The following is a 23329-nucleotide window of genomic DNA, read 5'->3' on the forward strand; positions in this document are numbered from 1 at the left end:
GGAGTCACTGTGGGGTTGGGGTCCTGGTGGTAGACTGAGTTGTGGCCTTGTGGTTATGGGGTTGTGACAGAGTGCTGATGGGCAGGGTCAGTTTCTGACTTGGCTGGCTGCAGTGTACGGCGTATTTCAGAGCTGGTGTTGGTCTGATGGTGAGTGGGGCTGGATTCTGGGTGGCTAGGTGAGGAGCCCAATGTGTCAGTCTTGTTGTGGTGGGCCAAGTTCTGACACAGCTGTCTGTGGGATTCACACACTGGTGGTTGAGAATATGTCCCAGGGTTATTGTTGCCCCATTGGAGGCCAGAGCCAGGTCCCACTCTCTCTAGCTGTTGGGCAGGCCCTGGGAGTCCTGGACAGAACTGGGTGGACAGAACTGGACCCCAAAGTCTGGCTTGTGGGTCTCTGCGGATCCTGGGCTGTTGCCAGCCAGCCCCGATGGTGGGTTGGTCTGGGCCTTGGCACTATTAAGGTAGAGAAAGATTTGAAAATGGTGCTTACCAGCACCAGTGTCCTTGTGGTAGAATGAGGTTCCCCAGATTGCTGCTACCAGCGACCTTTTTCTCAGGGTGAGTCCCAGTTGCCCCCTGCCTCTCAGGAAGGGTCTCTAAGATCAGCAGGTAGGTCTGACCCAGGCTTCTTTCAAATTATTGCTTCTACCTTGGGTCTTAGAGTGTGAGATTTTGTGTGTCCTTTAAGCATGGAGTCACTATATTCCACAGTCTTCTGGATTTCCCAAAAGTCCTGTTGGTCTTCAAAACCAAACATTCTTGTGGATTGCTTTCCCAGTGACAGATCCCTGGACTGGGGAGTCTGGTGTAGTCCTTAGAATACTAGTTCCTTGGGGAGAACCTCTGCAATTGTAATTATTTTCTCACTTGTGAGTTGCCCACCTAAGGATGTGGAATTTGACTATACTCTGTCTCTACCCCTCCTACTCATCTTGTTGTGATCCCTTCTTTATATATTTAGTTATACAAGATCTTTTATGCTAGTCTTCAGGTTGTTCCAATCAATAGTTGTTCTGTAAATAGTTGTAATTTTGATATGTCCTTGGGAGGAGGTGATCTCAGAGTTTTCCTACTCTGCCATCTCAACAATTCCCTACAATTCTACTTTTAATAGATAGAAAAGTATATGTTGCTTCTGATGCTACAGCTTTAGTTTAAACTGAGCTAGATTTGTGGCCATTATTCAAGTGCATATAAGATTAAGTGGATATCAACATTCAAGAATATTCAATTATTTTTGTCTTCAGAGAAGTGACAAAGAGCTGACTATAATTGGTGAAATCACTTTATCTTTTCTTTTTTACATGTGGAAAATCTTATGTATTTGCCTTCACAATAAAATTCAAGTGGAAACTATGTGATTTTTGAAACATTGAAAATATTACTATCCATGGGATCAATGACTTCTAACCATAGACATTAATATTGAAGGTTCATGTCATTGTAAAAATTATTTACTAAATACTTGTCTTCACTGAGCACTTATTTTATATGTGTGCTATTTTATGGGGCACATAGGTGAAGAATAATTCATTTTTCTGAATACATTTCTAGCAAATAGGGAGTGAGGATAAGAGAAAGCTGAGAGAAAACATGACTTAGCACAAATAAGATGCTTTGGAGACTCAAAAGTGGAAAAGAATATCAGAAAAATTTCATGTGTTAGCATTGAGGTGGATGGAATTTTCATAGACAGCTATTTGCGGAGGTGGAACAGGTTGATTGAAGCACAGAGTATGTAAAGACAGAGACAGGGAAGACTCAGTGGTCCAGAGAGTTTCTGTGATTTTTACTAAAGTCACACTGATAGCAGCTGAGAGAGTGGGCTAGCACTTCAGCCTAGAGAACCCATCTCACAAACTTCACCCTCCTTACTGTTCCGTGGAAACTGGGGGAGTTCGTCATGGCTTATTCATCAACAGAACTCAGGAAAGGAGGCATGGGCCACAGTTTGATTGGAAATCTGTCCTTAAAAGGGAATTATGCTTGGGTGATAGGCTAGATTTTTCAACTAGGCATTTTAATGCAGCTGAAATAAATAAAAATTGGACATAATGGGTAGCTTTGAAAGAGAAGGTGATTGTACATGGCTCCACATGATGATGTATACAGCTAAGGAAGTTGAAAAAGCAGAAATTATTCAGTCTACACAGCTCAGTATATAGTGATGGATATTCATTGACAAGCATGTTTTTGTTGTTTAGTTGCTAAGTTGTGTCTGACTCTTTTGTGAACCCATAGACTGTAGCCTGCCAGGCTCCTCTGTCCATGGGATTTCCCAGGCAAGAATACTAAAGTGGGTTGCCATTTCCTTCTCCAGGGGGTCCTCCTGACCCAGGGATCAAACCTGTGTCTCCTGCATTGGTAGGAAGATTTTCTACCACTGTACCACCAGGGAAGCTGATAAGCATGTATGAAAGCTAAAGAATCAGGACCCCCTTTGGGCAATCTTAGTAAGGTGACATATTCAAAAAAAATGGCACTTAGATATCTCAAAAATCTTTGGAAAGATATTTAACTGTGTACTAAAGCCTGATGAAAAGATTTTAAATGGGTATTCCATTTGTCACACAGAAAGCTACCTTAAAATGCTTTCTGTATCAGTCTCACTGTATCTCACTACTGTCTGGCAGTGACTTTAGCCTCTCATAATACTTTGCCAAAGCTCCACAGCATTCGCTTTCCAAACTCAACTCTCAACGGCTCTTCTTCTTTTCACTCCCTTCTATCTTTCTGGTTTGTTTTCTTCCACTAAGGAGATTACTCAGCCACGGCAAACCAAAAGGCAATGGAAGCAAGTACTGAAACCTCTTTGGATGAGAAGCCTCCTTGGAAGGCAAGCTCTGTGAAACTTACATAATCGGAATACGACTGGGGTCCCAGGTGGCCCAGGGTCTGGGTCACATCACTGTCAAGGAAACAGCAGCCTGGCTCCAGAAACCAAGACAAATAGTGTTGAGCTTTACATGTTCTGAAAGAGTGTAGTGCAGAGGTTTTATAAAACACTCCATGCAGAAAACTTTCTAAAAATATTTCTACATCTCTTTCTCTCCCTCAAAGTATCCCAATGGAGACCAATGTGAGGAATCCCCAAGTAGTGGAATTAACCACTAGGGAGAATGATAGGGAGTGTGAGAGTATGTGATATGCTTGGTAAAGGGGTCATTCTGGAGTTCTTCCATTCACTCAATCAGGCAGTATTCATGAAGCCTCAACTAGAGCTGGATGCTGTGATGGGGATACTATTTGATACCTGCAGTCTGTCAGGAAAGTAGACTTTGAATGTTAAGATTGTGATGAGTGCTATAATGATATCTTACATATCTTGAATGCTAACTTTGTGCCAGGTATTGTCTAAAAGCTGTACATTTAATCTTCATTTGCATCCTTGGTGGCTCAGATGGTAAAGCGTCTGCCTACAATGTGGGAGACCTGGGTTCAATCCCTGGGTCAGGAAGATCCTCTGGAGAAGAAAATGGGAACCCACTCCAGTACTCTTGCCTGGAAAATCCCATGGATGGAGGAGCATGGTACGCTACAGTCCATGGGGTCGCAAAGAATCGGACACAACTGAGTGACTTCACTCTCTCTCTCTCTCAATTGTCTAATATTTTCAAGAAATTAATATGATAAACACCATTATTTTTTCCATTCTACAGGTGGAAAAGCTGGGTGTTATGCAATAACTTATCTAGGATCACACATTTCATAGATATTGGAGTCAAGATTTAAAACCAAGTTTACCTAACTTTTGACCTAAAGTTCTTGAAAAAAGTGAAAGTGAAGTTGCTCAGTCATGTCCTACTCTTTGCAACCCTGTGGACTGTAGCCCACCAGGCTCCTCTGTCCATGGGATTTCCCAGGCAAGAGTACTGCAGTGGGTTGTCACATCCCCCTCCATGGGATCTTCCCGACCCAGGGATCAAACCCATGTCTCCTGTGACTCCTGCATTTCAGGTGGATTTTTTTACCTACTGAGCTACCAGTGAAGCCTGATGCAGAATATACCTGCAATAAATGATGGGTACTATTATTGCAAGCTGTCTGCAGGTTAAATGCTTGCTATGTTGTTTTCTTTTTTTGTTGCTTGTTTTTGTTGTGTTTTGTTTGCTATGTTGTTTTCTATGAACCAGATTTCTTTCTAGGGCTCTGTTTCTGAGAATGCATACAAATAGATCCCATTGGATGGCCTGATATGCAGTATGTTTTTGGCATACTAGATGGAGCATTATTAACTTTTATTATTATTTTCATCAATACCTATAGCTGTTGGTTAGGGGCCACTTACCATATCAGCAGGTATGCTAGGGAGTTTGTATACACCATGGTATTCCTTCCTCACAGGAAATCTGTGAGGTGGACACTGTTATTAACTCTATTTTGTGTTAATAACAGTGACAAGGATGCTTACGTTTTGAGACCTAAGTGACTTGCCCAAGGCCACATCCTGTAGATTTTGGTTCCAGGTTTTGAGCTCAGTTCTGCCTCCTGTGTTTGAAAAGAAGTGTTTTCAAGAGGGTGAGCTGGTCCCTGGGGTGGAGAGTGCGGCAGTCAGAACTGCTCCTCCGTGCACACACATCTGCGGCCTCTTTCCACATCCCGGTTACAAGCCTTTTCCTGGCGCGCGTCCAGCTCATGCAGGGGTGCGGGATCACCCAGAGGCAGAAGATGGAGGTAACTCTGCCCTGGAGAGTGGGGGGCTTTCAATGTGTGTGAAGTATTTCACGCTCAATGGCTCTTCTAAAATCGTTAGAGGTGCCTGTGAGCCCTGAGGTGAAGTATTTAGGAAAGGGTGAAGGTCGGGGAGTAGCAAGGCCTGGGGGCAATTTTAAGTTTCATAGGAGAGAGCTTCCGGCCACTTGGGCTCCGTCTGGAAAGTTTTCTTTCTTTTTTTCTTTTGGATACTCTATCTGACTGGGATTATCACATTTTGATTTTCTTGGAATGCTTTAGCACTCGGTGGAAAATGGAAAGCTGGTGTGAACGCTCTTTCCCTTCTCAGGGGTTTGGAGTCTTATTACTGTACGCTTTTAGCTTTCCACATCTTGGTTTTTAATGCTGTGGTCTACATGGAGCTCAGAAATGTATAATGCTGTCACTTTGCTTTCCTGAGATTTCCTTCAAATCTATTATTGTTTAAAAGTTTAAACTTACTTTCAAAAAATCCCTATGAGGTGGTTCTCAGTATGAAATAAATATAATACAGCTCAATTATCAGCAAACACTCAGATAGAGATCTGAAGTTAAATTGAGGAGGGTAAATAGATGTCGTGATTATCCGGGATGAGTAAGTTATTACATCTGAGGTTTAAATTTAGCTTTGAGATTCTTGGAAATCAAGGTAAGGATGACATAATGGATTTCACAGTATTTTTGAACTGAAAATGGAAGTTGTTCTTGCAGAAAAGAATTCTTCCAGGACCAAAATTCTAGTAGACAAAATGTGTGGGCTTTTGTATCAGAAACAGATGAAGGTATAGATACAACTTTGCTTTTAAAACATATATAGACAATATGTACAGATATGCAAACATTAACACATGAACATTAATCCCTGTGTGTGCATACATGCATGAATATTAGGGTAGACAGATGAACAACCCAAAGCTTTCTACATCCTCCTATTCCCTGGAACTTGTGAATATGTTTGATTGGAGGAGTTAGGTTCCATATGGATTTCGGGTTGCTAACCATATGACTTTAGAGCAAGGAGATTATACTTGATTTTCTGGGTTGGCTAAATATGATCAGAAGGGTCCTTTAAAGTAGAAGGGAGGGGTAGAAGAGGAGTCGGAGTGACACAATGAGGAGTGAATTTGCTGTCGTGGTTTTAAGGATGGAGGGAGAGAACCATAAAGCAAGGAGTACAGATGGTACCTAGAAACTGAAGAAGCAAGGGCGTGGGTTCTTCCATAGAACTTCCAGAAAGAAACACAGCCCTGCCAACACCTTGATTTTAGTCCTAAGACCTATGTCAGACTTCTGACCTACATGGCTAAAAGATAATGGGTTTATGTTAAGTCACTAAATTTGTAGGAATTCATTTCAATAGAAAACTAATGCACACACACACAGAAATTTACACAGCCGCTACTAAAATAAGAGCAGAAAAAGAGAGAAGAAAGAGAAAAGAGATTGGTGAAGATATTTCTGTAGGGAATTAAAATAAGGTAGTCTAGGTACCTTGGTTGCAAAAACTGCCACTTAGATCTCATATGTAAATGTAATTAATGTCTTGATTCTTGGGTATCTAACACGGTTTTTAACTTTAGTCCAGACTACATTAGAATTCTTGATTTTATTCCTTTTTCAAACTTGTTCCAACAATGATGTGCTGGAGCAGACTTCTCCCAGGTCCTGAAGGCTGACTTGGGACCATCTCTCATTCACTGATGTCATGTCTGTAGAATGAGTTAGGCAGTGGTGGGAGTATCCACATCCTGAAATGAAACACAAATTTTTCCTCTAAAGAGATTTTTCCTCTAAAGAGCTGGTTGTTACACATTTACTAGTATACCACTGCTTTCACAGACTTACCTACCTCAGTAAACGGTATGATCATGCACCTAGGTGCTAAATACTTTAGGGGTCACCTTTGAATCCTCTTCCTCTTATAGGCTATATGTAACCAGTTATCAGGTTCTGCCACATGCATGCTTAGTCTCTCAGTTGGGGTCAACTCTTTGTGACCTTAGAACTATAGCCCTCCAGGCTCCTCAGTTCATGGGCTTCTCCAGGCAAGAATACTGGTGTGGGTTGCCATGCTCTCCTCCAAGGGATCTTCCTCACCCAAGAATCGAACACACATCTCCTGCATTGCAGGTGGATTCTTTACCTATTGAGCCATCAGGGAAGCCCAGTTCTGCCACCTTTACCTCCAAATCATACCCACCTTTTTCTATCTCCACAGTTACCACTCTAGTCTAAGTTACTGATGCATCTTGCCTGAACCATTACAATGGGTTTGTAATGGACCCCCTCTACTCTACTTTAGCACCCTACCATCTTTTAAAATATAGGTCATATTGGTCACTTGACTTCTTACAATCCTTCATGACCCTTAGAGTACAATCCAAGTGCATCCACTCCAGTCTATACTACCTTTTCTTCCTTGCCTCACCTTAACTTTCCAGATGCATTTAGCCTTCTCTCCAACAATCTCCCTGAGTTCTGGTCATGATGCTCTTTCTGTTACTCAGTTCGCCAAGCTCATGCCTATCTTAAGGCCTTGCATACAGGTTCCCTTTGCTGTGAAGGCCTCTCTCCTTCCCCCAGTTCTTCATGCAGGTGATTCTTCCCCATCATTTAGAACTTAGCTTAAATAGTCCCACCTCAGTGAAACTTTCCCTAACCACCCAACCTGTAGTATCGCTCTGTATTATTTTCAACTTAACACCTGTTCCTACCTACTGTTTCTTTGTTCATTTATAGTGCCTGGCGTACAGTAGACTCTTAATAAATCACTTGTTGGAAGAATGAATTAGCTTAGAGTGTTTAAAACATTGGCTAGAAACATGTTTCATTGACAGCTTCTTTCTGTCTGGGGCCTAGTGGTAGCAGGTGGATAGTAAAAACTATCAACCCTGGCATGGATAAGAAGGTAGAAAATGGTTGGGGTAGTAGAAATGTAAGTTAGAGGGTCCAACAGGCAAGGGAATTTGGCTAAGGATATTTCAGATTTGATAAAATGTGTCTAGATGTCAGATATCAGAATGAGTATGGCAGCTAAATGCTGATCTGTAAAGGAAGAAAAGTGTGGAGGCTGAATGCATTTGTCAATTCTGGTCCAGACATGCAGGAGGCCAGTGTGGGGGCTCAGACCATCCTTCCCAGGTCTGTCAGATGTGCTTACCTATCACAAGCTCTTTCTGAAGGCCTCCTCATGAAAGCCTAGCTCTCACATATCAGGTATCACAACTGACATTTTCCACGGGGCTTCCAAAGTGGTGCTAGTGGTAAATAACTCACCTGCCAATGCAGGAGACTTAATCAGTTCAGTTCAGTCGCTCAGTCATGTCCAAGTCTTTGCGACCCCATGAACCACAGCATGCCAGGCCTCCCTGTCCATTACCAACTCTCAGAGTTTACTCAAACCCATGTCCGTTGAGTTGGTGATGCCATCCAACCATCTCATCCTCCGTCGTCCCTTTCTCCTCCTGCCCTCAATCTTTCCCAGCATCAGGAGACTTAATAGACATGGATTGAATCCCTGGGTAAGGAAGATCCCCTGAAGGCAGGCATGGTGACCCACTCCAGTGTTCATACCTGGAGAATCCTATGGGCAGAGGAACCTGGCAGGCTACAGTCCATGGGGTTGCAAAGAGTCGGACACGACTGAAGTGACTTAGCATACACACAGGCAAGCACACACATGCATTTCCCCCTTAGAGAAGTTTTATGAGAGAGAAATACTCTACCACTAGAGTTTATAGCTCTTGCAAATAGGATTTTCATATTCTCTAGGTATAAAAAGGCAAACTATTCTTCACTGTTAGATTAAGGAGTTTCTCTTTTTAAAATTTTTTGTTGGAGTATGGCTGATTTACAATGTTGTATTAGCTTCAAGTATCCAGGGAAGTGAATCAGTTACACATATACGTATAGCCCCTCTTACTGAGTAGAGTTCCCGGTGCTATCCAGTAGGTCTCGTTAGTTCTCTACTGTATGTATAGTCATCTATGTGTATCAATTACAAGCTCCCAGTTTATCTCGCATCCCACCTCTTTCCCTGGTAACCTCAAGCTTGTTTTCTACATCTGTGACTCTATTTTTGTTTGTTTTGTAAGTAAGTTCATGTCTACCACTTTCTTAGATTCCACATATAAGCAATATCATATGTATTTGTCCTTCTCTGACTTACTTCATTCAGTATGAGAATCTCTAGGTCCATCCATGTTGCTGCAAATGGCATTATTTTATTCTTTTTTATGGCTGAGTAATATTCCATCATGCATATGTGCCCCATCTTCTTTAACCATTTCTCTGTCAAGGGATATTTAGATTGCTTCCAGGTCCTGGCTATTGTAAATAGTGCAGCAATGAACATTGAGATGTATGTATCTTTTTGAATTTTGGTTTGCTGAATCATATGGCAGCTTTATTAATCACTAGGCTTATTAATGTTTTATCTTTTTGGTTAAATAAACTTCCCTGGTGGCTCAGTCAGTAAAGAATCTGGCAGTAATGCAAGAGACCTGGGTTCGATCCTTGCGCCAGGAAGATCCCTGGTGAAGGAAATGATAACTCACTACAGTATTCTTGCCTGGAGAATCCCATGGACAGAGAAGCCTGGTGGGCTTACATCCATGGGATCACAAAGAGTCAACACAACTGGGCAACTAACACTTTCACTTTATTTCCCCCCAGTGAGTGGCTTTGTGAGTTTATAAAAAACAAAACAAAACAAAACAACAAACCTATCTTGAAACATTCCCCCGACAATGTGATGATGATATTAGGAGGTTTGGGCTTTTGGGAGGTGATGACGGTCAGATGAGGCCGTGAGGGCAGAGCCCTCATGAACTGGTTGGTGCCCTTATCTGAGTCAGGAGAGAGCTTGCTCTGCTCTGCTGTCCAGAGAGGTTGGCACCTGCAACTTGGAAAGGTGCCCTCACCAGAACCCAACCATGTAGAATCTTCTTCCTGAACCTTCAGTTTCCGGAACTGTGAGAAATAAATGTCTGCCATTTATAAGCCACCCAGTCTAAGGTAATTTTTTATGGCAGCTGGAACTAAAATAATTGGATCTCCATTTTCTTCTATAAACATAAGATATACAATAAATGATGAGCCATATTGCTGTTATCAAAAGTAGTATATGCTTCTGTCAGCACTCCAGAATAGTAAAAGTTTCATTTAAACAAAATTTATGGCTTCTAAATCCTTTATTATTTTAGGCTAAAACTTATCAAACTTTTTCTAAAATATTTTTCTTTTAAATAAAGTAAATAAAGTATATGCATAAGCCTAGTTAAGTACATACTCTTATTTGAGGAATAAATCACTTTTTAAATAAGAAAATGATGACTACATTACATATGTTGCTGTAGTACAGATAAATAAGTTATTTTAGTATTTTGGAAAGAAAAGTCTGTTATTAATGAAGATGTTTTATGGAAATATTTTAAACTGCCTTGCATTTTTACGTGAGTTGAATCCCTCCTCTTCACTAAAAACATTTTTAAGAACAGAAAGAATATACTGTGCTGGGATGTCTATTTCTACTCTACCTATACTCTGTTGAATTTAGAAAAACATGTTGCATCAAATCAGAGTCTGCCTTACTTATTTTGATTAATACTGACTTTCTGGGCTACTTATTATTTCTTTAGTGAAATACAATAAGATTAATGTATTACTTGATTATTTTGTAGCTCCTCAAAACTGAAAGAGAATTATATTCAACTGAGTGTAAGCAGATTTATTTTAGATTGACTCAAATGCAAAAACAAGGTTTAAAATTTTACTCATTCATTACTTCAGCAGATATCTATTAAGTGATTACAGGTGTCATACGCTGCATTAATTCCTGGAAAATCCCTGACCTCACTGAACCTTGGCAAGAAGGAAATTAAGGAAGGGAATCCAGAAATTACAGCACACACATGTGATGATCGGGTGAGACAGAAGAGCTACAGTGGGCTCTGGAATACACTGAACCTAGGCACCAGGGAAGATTTCCGGAAGAAGATGACCTCCGCAGTGAGGTGTTGTTCAGAGGGGACAGCAGGTGCCAAGGTCCTACGCTGAGAAAACTGTTTTGGAATTTAGGAACGGGGAGGTAAGGGCAGGAATGGAGGGAAAGGCAAGTCTGAAGGCTGGAGAAGTTCCAAGGGCATTCTGGATTTAGCCATATTGGAGAAGTTTGGAACTACAAAGGGAAAGTCTTTCCAATGAAACTTTCCTGCTTTTACTTTTTCAGTCTAAGAATTTAAGGAAGTTATCTCCAAGTTACCAGTCAAACGTTTTTAAATGTAGAACTTGTTTATTCTGTATATCAGAAGAGTCAAGGACTGTGTCCTTCTTCCAGACTCAGGGAGTTTTTCAGCATGGGAACATGAACAACAATTACGGTGGAAAGTTACTGAGCCAAATTTCTGGAAAGGAATGCTTCTGCAGCAGGACTTTATTCCCATGAAAGAGAACTTGACTGTCTGTGGAATGGAACCTTAAAATCGTGGAAATAGTGCATAGATGGGGCTCAGAGTTACTTAATAAGAGGAAAAATGTGGTGTGGTGAGACAAATAGGAAGTAATGGCTATTATCAAGCTTGAAGAATTTGGAAACTTGATTTTTTGAAGTCAGTCGTTGGCAATCATGATCATAATTAGATGTTTTCCCTACTGTTTTCGTTACTAGTGGGTCAGATTCCTTACACTGAATTTGCTACGCAATGTGAACAGAGACAAAAGACATTGAAGGAGGATCTGAGATGCAACAAGGAAGCTTTGCCTTACTTCTAACTATAATGGCCAAAATTTGAAGAACATTGCTTGATTTGAGGAGCTCTTTAACTGGCTCCAAAGAACAACTGAGTCCAATTTGTATGGAGAGATGGAGTAATTGAGATAGGTTCCAAACTTCCTTCTAGGGATTTAGAGTAGAGAATGCTTATTTTAGGAACAAAATCTTGCCAAGTTTTCCTTTTTCTTCCTTGTTCCTTAATGCTGATGGAGATTTAAGCTTTGACTTTTCAACATATATTTGAAGTGACTGTCCATATGTAATACCATCCAGTAGAATAAGAAAGTGTTTCCAGATGCTGTTCCTTTATAACCAAATGTTAGACTTGGCAGAAGTTGGAGGAATTTTGCCACCTGATATTGTGGCTCCCCAGAATGACTGCCTGCTTCTGCCACTGTAGTAGACGAAGCAGATGGCAGGAGGCCCCATCCTTACAGGATTTTTTTTTTTTTCTGTGTTTTACATCTCAGAGACTACTGAGCCTTGTGGATGGGAAGCCAGTGTCTTTCCTGATCTCTGGGCGGTCCTCATGTCTTCTTCCTTCACTGTTGCTAGAAACTACCTTTGTGACTATGAAAGGCTCTGCTGAGAGTTGTGCAGTTCTCCTGTAGGGAAGCTAACATGTTTTACTCAAAAGCCTTCTGAACTTGCGGAAGCACTACTCTTTAGGTCTCTGCAGAGCTGACATTGAGGCAACACTATGTAGGATGTTGTCTTTGGCCTGGGAGGTTACCAGTCTTCGACCAAGTTTTTCTTGCTCTGTTCTTTATTACGAGGTTATATATTTTCTAACTACTTATATATAAGAATGATGATAGTTAATGGTAGAAGTTTTTATTTTTTAAAATTAAAATTTAGGGAAAAAAGAGTTGGCAATTATTTTGGTCTTAATTTTAAAAAATTGCTGAGAACTCTGAAGGTTCTGAGATTTTACTATACTTGCAAGCTAAAAAGTATGTTGTAGTTTTATGGATGTTGTGTGACGACAAAGAACTCTTCATTCAGAGACAGATGATTTTATTTTTCGTAATAAAACATGCAGCTTGGGTATCAGTACATGTACATTAGTTTCTTAAGTCCGAAGGGAAATGTACAGAGGACCAGATTACACAATCACATGCAGAGTTGTATGAGAGAAGAGGAACCCTGAACTTAGGGAACTTGAATCTTCCATAGTAAAGAACAAGCAGGCCTGCCCTTTGGTACTCTTAAGGTAGAGATTCCATCGTTATTTGCAATAGACGCATTCTTGGAAAGATTTTGAAACAAAAAATGGTAAATATAACATGTTGAAGCACAAAAGTAACACAATTTTCTCTCAATGAAAGGTAATTTTTCTGTTCAGTCAAATCTCTAAATCTAGAAACTACTGATTTGAACATAATTCCAGAGACTAAGGAGAAAGGGGGAAAAAAAGTGAAAAAAGATAGGACAGTTATTTTGTGAAGTATGTGGAAGTGAAAAAAGTTCTTCCTGAGCTACCATACTTAACCGATGCTTAATTCTAATTCAGCTTTTAAACTTAGCTTTATATTCTCTGTGCTATTAATATAGATATTAACTTTAATTTTTTTCAGCTATTAGTTTATTACCATAATAATTCTGAAGTCTTTGCTGTAACAATGTAAAAAACTTGGACCATGTAAAGTTTATTAATCATTGGCTTTGTACTACTAAATTTTGAATTTTTATCAACAATATGTATATTAGCATTCCTTAATAAAACGGCAAGATAATCTTAAATAAAAAGGCAGGATAATCTTACATTTTTATAAGGTGTTCATTGCAGTTTTCAAAACAATTTAAAAAATAACTATGGGAGGGGAATGTGTATATTTTGGAGAGAAAAACTTATGACAATTTACTACAAGCATCTTACATAAAGTTTTCCCCTTTGTAACTACTCTGATTTTTTTATATTAAGATTTCAGTTTTGTTAGGATTGAATCCAGTCCGAAATAACTGTGTGTTTCCAAAGAACACAGGCTAAGGAAGGTTGCAGATGCTGAGTACGTGTCAGGCCTACTTGATTGAAGAAAGAGGAAACTTCTATAGAAACTGAAGAAGAAAAGTCTTCAGGCTTTGGTCACAGGAGTCATTTTTAAAAAATGGATTTTCAGGGAGTATTTCCATAGAGGATAGTAGACTATATGCTCTGACTAACATGCCAAGATTTTAGAGTTTCTAAGGTACTTTGGTAAATGTGTACAAATCAGATTTTCAACAGTAAAGTTCCAAAAAGTCTTCATGGAAGCATATTCATGAAGTCCATGTAATATGCCAAGTGATGGATAAGAGACACAAATGACACAGTTCTCACCCTTTTGGGAGCAATTGCCATGAACTACAAAACAGAAAAAAAGGTTACATGAAATGCTTACATATTTCATCAAAATAATGGAGATACAAAGTGGTTTAAGGAAAAAGAAGGAAAAGAAGAAAAAAGAGAAAGTAAGCAGTGCTGATTTCGCTCTGGGGATTATTCTGTTTTATGGCTGGCTGCCAAGCCATACAATCCTAAAGCGTCTTCTCTTCCGATGGGGAAGCCTGATGTCTGCCATTCACTGTTAATTACAGCACTAGAGGAAGGGTTTTCCTTTTATGAAACACAAGAAACCTTGATGTGAGAACATTGATAGGACTGGTGGCATTGTGGCAAGTAGGGGAAAAGATGGGGGAAGAAAGGAGAAGCATGGAAAAGAACTGGACAGTGAAATCCTGTCTTTTGTAGTGTAACACAGGAGAACAAATCTGACTGCATATTAAATCTCTTCCTTTTACCTTAACCTTTGTGCTCTGCTGCTTGCGTTAGTTATGCTGTCTCTGCGCTTTTTGTAAAAGAAAGTTGCCTGTAACCTGAAACATACAGAATAGGCCTTTCTCAAGGCTCTGACCTTTCAGGGTATAACACGTTCCCACTCATATAGAGATAAAAAGTTGCAGAATGGAGAATAACATTTGTCTTGTTGGAGGTTTACAGGAACAAAGTCAAATGTCAAAATAACCTCAGCTGAAAACAATCAAATCAAGGATCTCATATCTGTAATGCTCTCAACCCAAGTATTTGCATTTTGCAGCAAAAGTGTAGCTGAAATTAAAGTCATATACAAAATATCTAGGTTTTTTTTTTTTTTAAAGAAAACTTTAAGTTTCTCCTGTTGAGGATAAAAGTTACTTTTAACTTTATTTGAACTTTGTAAAATCTGAATAAATTTAGTTTTGATGAGTTAATATTCTGTAGCTAGCATAAGATAAACAAGAGGAACCATTCTCACAAAGGACACATTCTTGTCCATTTAGCAAGCTGTATTTAAGAGAAGCATTTAGAACACTAGGCCTTGTTCATTAATAGTTTCTTAATCACTCAATTGCAGCTAGCATCCATCATTTTCTGCAGAAAGTAAGCATGTAAATAATTTCTGGGTAAAGAATGCTTGCTGTTTCAAAGATGGGACTACATTTTTCCTTTTAAAGCACTTTCCATGATTACAGGTCTCGATTTTTCTTCTTTAAACACTTCCTTAAGGATTTTCTAACAGTTCAGTGATGAGTATTTTCCCCCGAAACTCCCATAAGCTTGCAGTGGAGAGACTGGCTTTTCAACCAAATTCTCTCAGGAAAATCATTTGCCAGGAAGGCATACAGACCCTTCTAATGTTGCTTTCAGACTTCTTTACCTGTAGATGTCTCTAAAACATGATTGTTCATGGCACAGAACAACATGATTGTTCATGACATAGGCTTATCTGCTCAGGGCACTGGTGGTTCTAGAAAAAAAGTAGTTTTGCCTTTAAAAAAAACCACTTTACACATGTACTAGTGTGGATCAAATGTACTGGCAAGAAGTGCTTTAAAAGTGTTAGATGGGAAGTTAGGCATGAACAACTAGTGGCCTAGCTAAAAAGGAGGCAACTGATCCCAGGAGAGCGCACAGATATGCCACAAAAATAACCACAGAGACTTTTCCAGCTCCTGCACATGCACCCCTAGGTTTTTAGATATAAGCTAACCACAGAGGCTTCTCTTAGGCAGCTAGGAGCCAATTAAGGGTTTGTAAATATTCTACATATATATGCATCTGATTAAACAGACTGAATTATGGGAAGACAAAAACAACAGAGCTTGCTGTTTTATAACTTTCAATTGTCAATCTGCCTTGAGCACATGCCTATTTACATTCCCTTCCCTGGAGGCTCAGAAGGTAAAGCATCTGCCTGCAATGTGGGAGACCTGGGTTCGATCCCTGGTCAGGAAGATCCCCTGGAGAAGGAAATGGCAACCCACTCCAGTACTCTTGTCTGGAAAATTTCATGGATGAAGGAGCCTGGTAGGCTACAGTCCATGGGATCACAGAGATTCGGACACGACTGAGTGACTTTGCTTTCACTTTTCTTTGATTGGTGGTGGTTACAAGCCACCTTTTGACATAGCCAAAAGGGGGAGAAAGGAAATATAAAAAGGGGAAGCCAAGAAGAAGGAGGACTCCTTTGGGGTCAGCCTGCTCCCATGTCTTGGGAGTGTCTGTCTCACAAAAGATCTGTCTGTTTGAGCTGAACTGAGCTGTAACTTGTCTGTTGTTTTAAACGCTTATGTCCATCATTCCAAATTTTTGTTGTGATGAGACAAGAACCCAGGAAGAGAAATAAACTGACCTGACAAAAGATATATCTTATGGGTTTTTGTGGTACAACTAAGGGAAGAGGGCCAAGGCAATCTGTGACATAATAAATGATAAATGATGAAGTTCAAAGCTCTAGGACATTGATCATAAATCAATAAATAATCTATTTCAAGAAAATGAGGAGACGATTGTTTTTAAGAGACAGTTGAGAGCAACGCAGGGGGCTTCCCCAGTGGCTCAATGGTGAATAATCCTCCTACCAATGCAGGAAATGAAGTTTCGATTTCTGGGTCAAAAAGATCCCTTGGAGGAGAAAACGGCAACCCACTCCAACATTCTTGCCTGGGAAATCCCATGGACAAAGTCTAAGCCTCATGGGTGATAGTCCATGGGGTTGCAAAGAGTCAGACATGACTTAGCAACTGAGCAACAGCAACAAAGAATAATGCAGAAAAAAACAAGTTCAAAAATTTTTTTATGTGGATTTTAATTTCCTTGGAAATCAGCTGATAGCTATCTGGGAAACAGTGCCTTTGGTAAGTGTTTAGGAATCCTGAAAATAGAAGTGCATCTATTACCCTACTCACTTTGCAGATAATATCTGTGAAATATAAAATAATAAGAGCTTAAAATGTTAGTAAAAAGCAATTACTATTGTTATGTTAATAGTTTCATATTAACATATTAACTGAAATTCTCTCAGTGAGTAATTCTATTGCAAGCAAGAAGTGATACTCTAAGTACTAGAGGGATGAAACTAGGTAACATCAAAAGCAGCAGAGAACTCTTCCTTGATGCCTTGTTTTGTTTACTTTCTTTCAGCCATTCATTAATCAGACAAGTATTTGTGATGCCTACTATGGATGAGGTCCAGTTCTAGGCACTAGAAAAATAACTATGGGCAAGAGACAAGCTCATATTCTTGTTTTGTTGTTGTTGTTGTTAGTTTGCTTTTTTTTTCTCAAAAGTAAACAAAATATACATACAAGCATAAATATTTATATAGTTAAAGGTTCTATGAAGAGAAAGAAGCTAGTAAAGGGGATAGGAAGTGACAGGAAGGTTAGGTCAGATAAAATATGTCAGGATTTGCAGATAGTTAGGGGCTCCAAAGAGAAGGAAGGGGAGCAGTAACAGGGAATAGGAGGTGCTTTAATTAGGCGGGAAAGACTGGAGAAGGAAGGGAGGTTTCAGAAGAGGTAGTGAAAGTGTTACTGGGAAGTCAAAAGTTCATATTCAAATGGAGGTATTGAGTTGCCAGTTGTATAACAAAGCTGGAATTGGGGAAGAGTCAGGGCTTCTGGGTTTTGTATGTAAATTTGGAATTCATGAACATACTAATGGCATTTGACACGTCAGGGTTGGCTAAAATAACCTAGGAAGTGAGAAGAATGACTATAAACAGAGAAGATTCAAAAACTGAATCAGGGGCACTCCATCAGTTAAAAGTTGAGCAGAGGAGGAATAATCAGCAGTAGAAACTGAAGTTGTAGACAGTGTGCTGGAAGAGAACTGAGAGTGTGTGTCCTGTAAGACAGTTGATAAAGAAAAAGTAAGAAATCATCCATGATGAGTGCTTCAGAGAGTCAAATGAGTCATAAGAAATGACTTAAATTTATGTAAGTGGAAGATACACAAAATAATTCAGAAAGAAAGAGCACATGACAAAGAGTGAGGGAGAGAAATATTAATATAGTAACTGGTCATTCCTAAAGGAAATCAATCCTGAATATTCATTGGAAAGACTGATGCTGAGGCTCCAATATTTTGGCCACCTGATGCAAAGAACAGACTCATTGGAAAATACCCTGATGCTGGGAAAGATTGAAGGCAGGAGGAGGAGGGGCTGACAGGATGAGATGGTTGGATGGTATCTCTGACTCAATGGACAGGAGTTTGAGCAAGCTCCGGGAAATGATAAAGGACAGATAAGCCTGGTGTGCTGTAGCCCATGGGTTCACAAAAAGTCAGACATGACTGAACAACTGAACACCATATGCACCATTTTTTTTTTTCCCGTAAGGGAATGATAGCTTACGGTGATGGTGTTGGATTCATGATCTCTGAAGAAGATTTAGCTTCAGAACCAGGGACCAGGCTTGATCACTTAAGAGTTTTTGTGTAGCAGAATTTTATTAAAGTAATAGAGGACAGAGAAAGCTTCTGACACAGACGTCAGAAGGGGGATGGAGAATGCTTCCCTCTCTAGTCTTAGCAAGGGAGCTATATACTTTTTCAATTGGTTATTACAGTAAATCAAAAGAATGTTTCAAGGTTGTAAAGGTCTCACCAGATCCACTCCCACAGTATACATTTTAAGATAACAGGATTAGAACAAACAACAGAAAGATGTTACCAGACCTACTCCCACAACATACACTTTACCATGACAGGATTATTCAGAAGGTTCTTAAGAAGGAGAAACACGTTTTCAAGCAGGATACATTGTTGTTATATAATCATTGCTACAGAGTCTAAGGAAAAACGTATCCTTGAGCAAGATGAGTTGTTTTGTCATGTAATCATTAGCTCCAGGCTTAGAGAAAGAAAAACGTTTGTCCTTTTCTCCTCCTTGAGAACTCCAGACCCCTCTCTCTTCCTCGGGACCCCAGACTTCTTATCAGCCTACTTAGGAATTGACTCTCTCAGGAATGCCTAGTTTTTTGTCTTCTCGACTGAAAATAGACAATTAGATAATTCTCCAAAAAAGATTGGTTTATTCAGAATCAGCAGAAAGTGGCAATTTGTGGTCTGCAACCATGGTGAACCATGTGCAAGTCATCATGTGGTAAGGATAGGAGAATACTTTTATAAAGAAAAAGGAAATTGGGAGGGGTATAGTAAAAAGTCCATAGCTTTTCATTGGCTGAACCTTTGCCAGGAAAGAAGAGGTGTCTTTCTTCTTTCTTTGGACTCTGCTATCATCACAGGGTGTGAGAGCTCCCTCCCGGTCTCCCAACTCCGTTTAATTGAGGTTTCTGTTAATTAATTTTTGCATTTCCCCCTTTTGACCAAGATCTTTCTCTGGAAGCTTGGTTAATCAAGAGTCAGATTTTCTAGTTTCATCAGCTTTTTGTCCCTCAATTTCAGGAAAGATCTTTCCTGAGTAGGGTCTTACATCAGAGGAAAAGTACAAATTGGAAACCTATTAAGATTAACTTGGGTAAAAAGAAGGGGTAGGAGGGAGAACTCTTAGGTTCTTTTTATTTAAAATGTTTATGTCTCATCAACAATGGAGATCATCTGAAGCATTATGTCATCATTAGAGATTTAGTGACAAACTTCCAGCAGTCCTGGTCTTGGTAAAGCTGGCCCATCAGATGTTGTCTCCTTCAGTTCTAGGAAATGTTTATTTTCAGGTCACCAGATGATATGCTATTCTAGTCAATCTTTGATGTTTTCTTTAGGTGTGTCATGTGAATCCAAGACACAGCTATTCCTTGGAGTTTAGCAGCACAAGGATTGATTAGTAGTGCCTGATAGAAGCCTTTCTACAGATGTGGGGAGATTTTGAAGGTGTCTTTCCTAATGGATGAAATCCCCAGGTTATAAGGTGATGCTCACTGTTCAAGGGAGCACCATGAAATGATTGCTTTATCAAAGCATGATTATTTTTAACAGAAATAACTACATTTTAGCAATTTTGGAGTAGCTTTTCTGTTATCAGTTGTGGGTCAAAAGAAGCAGGAGCCAGTTGCAATTAGTATCCTGTGACTATCTCAATGTGTGAGAGCTTGAGTTCCAAAAGGGAGTATCTGGCAGGTAGAAGAACGAACAGCAATGCTTTTGGCCAAGGTATTTGGAGGGCCTCTGCAAATTTTGCCAATGGGTTCTTAATGATTCCAATATATTAGTGTGTTTAAACCAGAGGACTGAGGGTGGTAAGCATAGTGAAAGTGCTGTAAAACCAGCTTCATTGTGCAGTGTAGACATGTCAAAGTACCTGGTGAAGTAAAATGGGTTCCTTAATCAATATGATGTTCCAGAGGAGTTCCACAGGAAGGGATAATCTTTTCCAAAAGGGTGTTAGCCACAGAACAAGAAGTAGCCTGGGTAAAAAAAAAAAAAAAAAAAAAAAAAGAAGTAGCCTGGGTGCAAGGAAAGGCTTCAGTTCATGTGAACTGAAGAACTTATGCATGCATGCTAAGTCACTCCAGCCATGTCTGACTGGGGCAGCATCTTTACCCATGGCTACTTCAGTCCAACAGGCTGAATCATATGCTTTTATACAGGTTTGTTTTAGCCAAGGACAAAATGCCACTGTTTATGTTGATAGTAGGTATGCTGCCCCAACAGCATCAGAAAACGTTGTGATAGCACAGCATGTAAAAGCAAATCACCTTTGTATTTTTTTTTTATTTTTTACTTTTTTATTTTATTTTTTTTCTCTGAATGTTTTTTTTTTTAATTTTTATTTTTTTTCATTTATTTTTATTAGTTGGAGGCTAATTACTTCACAACATTGCAGTGGGTTTTGTCATACATTGACATGAATCAGCCATGGAGTTACATGTGTTCCCCATCCCGATCCCCCCTCCCATCCCCCTCTCCACCCGATTCCTCTGGGTCTTCCCAGTGCACCAGGCCCGAGCACTTGTCTCATGCATCCCACCTGGGCTGGCAAATCACCTTTTTATATTGTCACCTTTTAAATAAGAAATATAAGTGAGCCATGAGAAGTCAGTATTGCCCAGTGGAATTTCCCGTAGATTGCCACAAAGAATCAAGAGGTGTTTGTCAGCACTAGGCAGTCACCAGGGACTTTTTTGATTAAACTGGGGATAATAGTTGCAGATTTAAGGTTACCACAATGTAAAATAGTTATTTAAGGACAGTTAACAGAAAGACTTCCTAGGAGGTGAGGTAGTTGACTGAGAAATATTGAGTATGATGAAAATTCAAGAGAGCTTCTACTGCATGAGGTACAAAAGTGGTTAAAGGGGATCTCACAACAATTTCTTCATTGGTCTTAACTGAGCCTTAGTGACCATCATGGCCCTAAAGCAAGGAGATAGCTCTGTCCAGTTGAAGGCTAGGTTACCTGATGGGTTGATGGTGGTTTTCATTATGTTTTTGGATGCATACCCAAAGGACATCCCCTTCCTTTTCATATACAAAAAGGAAAAGGGGAATCTGACAGTTGGACCACCCAGGGACAGGAGGGTTCATCACACTCTCCTTTAGTTTAAGCTCTCCATAGCTCAAAGGCTATGTTGTTTAATTCTTTCCATAAAATTTGTTTTGGGTTGTTATTGCTTGGTAAAACATAGATGTTTGGCCATAAATGAGAAATGTGGAATCTAATCTTGGCAATAACCAGCAAGACTGTGAAAACTATAAAGTTGGCACTTAGTATCGGGTTTTGGGAAACTTAGGACACAATGAAGTCTGTCTGGATATAGGTGTTCTGATATCAGATGCCCTAAAGATCAAACCTGGGTTTAGGCAATCTGTACTTTTTCTTGGTGACCTTATTTCCTTTTAAGGCTAAAAGCTTCAGCAAGTAGATGCTGTCTTCTTGTGAAGAGGCTTGAGAAAGAGAGCAAAGAAGCAAAGTTACTTATGTACTGTGGCATATCTCTAGGGAACTTTATATCATGCAGATAAATCTTCAAGATTTGGAAGAAATAAGCACTCTCAGTAAAGCCCTGAGTCATTACTGTCTCAGTGAATTGTTTTTCTTCCAAGGTGAGGGCAAAAAGGCAAAGTGAAGGTATTGCCTAATTCCATCAACAACCAAAGAATGTACTGTATAAATCAGTTATAGTAAAGAATTTGTTTCTGGTGGGAATGGATGTTAGTAGCATATGAGGGTTAGAAACAACAGAGTGACAAGGGAAAACAGTGTTTACTGCTCTGAGATCCTGGACAAATCTCCACCTTCAGTCCTCAGATTTTCTCAGGGGTAAAATGTAAAGTGCTCCAGGGGTTTAGTACAAAGATAATGAGACTTTGAGCCTGTGGTTTTCTATTATGGGTTTTATGCCTTGAAGGGCTTCTTTACTTATTAGTATCGATCAATCCTGGGGAGAGGTTTAACGGGGTTTATTTGAGTCTTGATGGGAGGTATGATGTGAATATTGCCAACGTCATTTGGAGATTTTGCCCATAAGCAAGATGGTACAGTGTGGTGCATGCATGCTCAGTCATGTCTGACTCTTCGCAACCCCATGGACTCCTCTATCCATGGGATTTTCCAGGCAAGAACACTGGAATGCGTTGCCATTTGTTAAAATAGGGGATCTTTCTAACCCAGGGATTGAAACCACATCTCTGGCATCTCCTACATTGGCAGGCAGATTCTTTACCACTGGGCCACCCGGAAAGCCCTAAGCAAAATGGTAGCTGACCTAAGAAGAACCAGTTATCAGTATTTTCAGACTCTGCTCTAGTACTGTTAGAGATGAAACAAATTAAAAATGTCAAGGGGTCATTTAATTCATTTGGTCAGTTATTTTTATGACTACTGTCAAGTTTTAAAATTATTTCTCCCTTCAGAAGAAAGAAATTCTGGCATTTGGTTCAAGGCATTCATACTTTTCTAAGAAATCTCAGCTTGATAAATGAATAAAGATAGAGGATCTAAGGAGAGAGTATCTTTCAAAGAGCCTAAACAAAAGGGAATAGGTTCAGAGACAAAGCCCTCTTGAGGTTCATTAGACATCCCTGCTAGTTATACTGTTTTAGTACTTGGAGGCAGGGACTGTTTTATAACAGTGGGACTGAGCACCAAGAGTGTGGCTCTGCTGTCATTTAGGACTAGAAGAGATTCACCCCTGATCTGGAGAAATGTTTCTCCACGCCCATTAGGAGGCATGATTGGTAAGAGCCCCTGTAGTTCCCAGGGTTTCCCAGGTGGTGCTTGTGGTAAAGAATCCACTTGCCAATGCAGGAGACATAAGAGGTGTTGGTTGGGTACCTGGGTTGGGAAGATCTTCTCGAGAAGGACATGACAACCCACTCCAGTATTCTTGCCTAGAGAATCCCATGGACAGAGGGTCGTGGCAGGCTACAGTCACACAGAGTTCGACATGACAGAAACGACTTAGCATGCACACACCAGTAGTTCCTTGGAGCCCTATTACTGAGAGTAGGAGGACATTGGAAATTCTAGTTAGTGGATTGAAGATTCCTGAAGTGTTTAAGTTTGTAATAATCTTCCTTCCAATGTCCTGTCTCTTTGTAGTAATAGCAGAAACCAGATGAATTTTGGTTTTATCCAGGTGCCTTTATTTGCTG

The 23329-nt window shown here is 39.9% G+C and overlaps 1 pseudogene; it reads right to left on the bottom strand.

Annotated features, from left to right (window-relative positions):
* Positions 1-4556: 4556 nt before the first annotated feature.
* LOC133048021 (uncharacterized) overlaps positions 4557-23329 on the bottom strand; it is a 62775-nt pseudogene continuing 44002 nt past the window's right edge.

This window comes from Dama dama, chromosome 28 (assembly GCF_033118175.1).
Source record: "Dama dama isolate Ldn47 chromosome 28, ASM3311817v1, whole genome shotgun sequence".
Taxonomy (NCBI): Eukaryota; Metazoa; Chordata; class Mammalia; order Artiodactyla; family Cervidae; genus Dama; species Dama dama.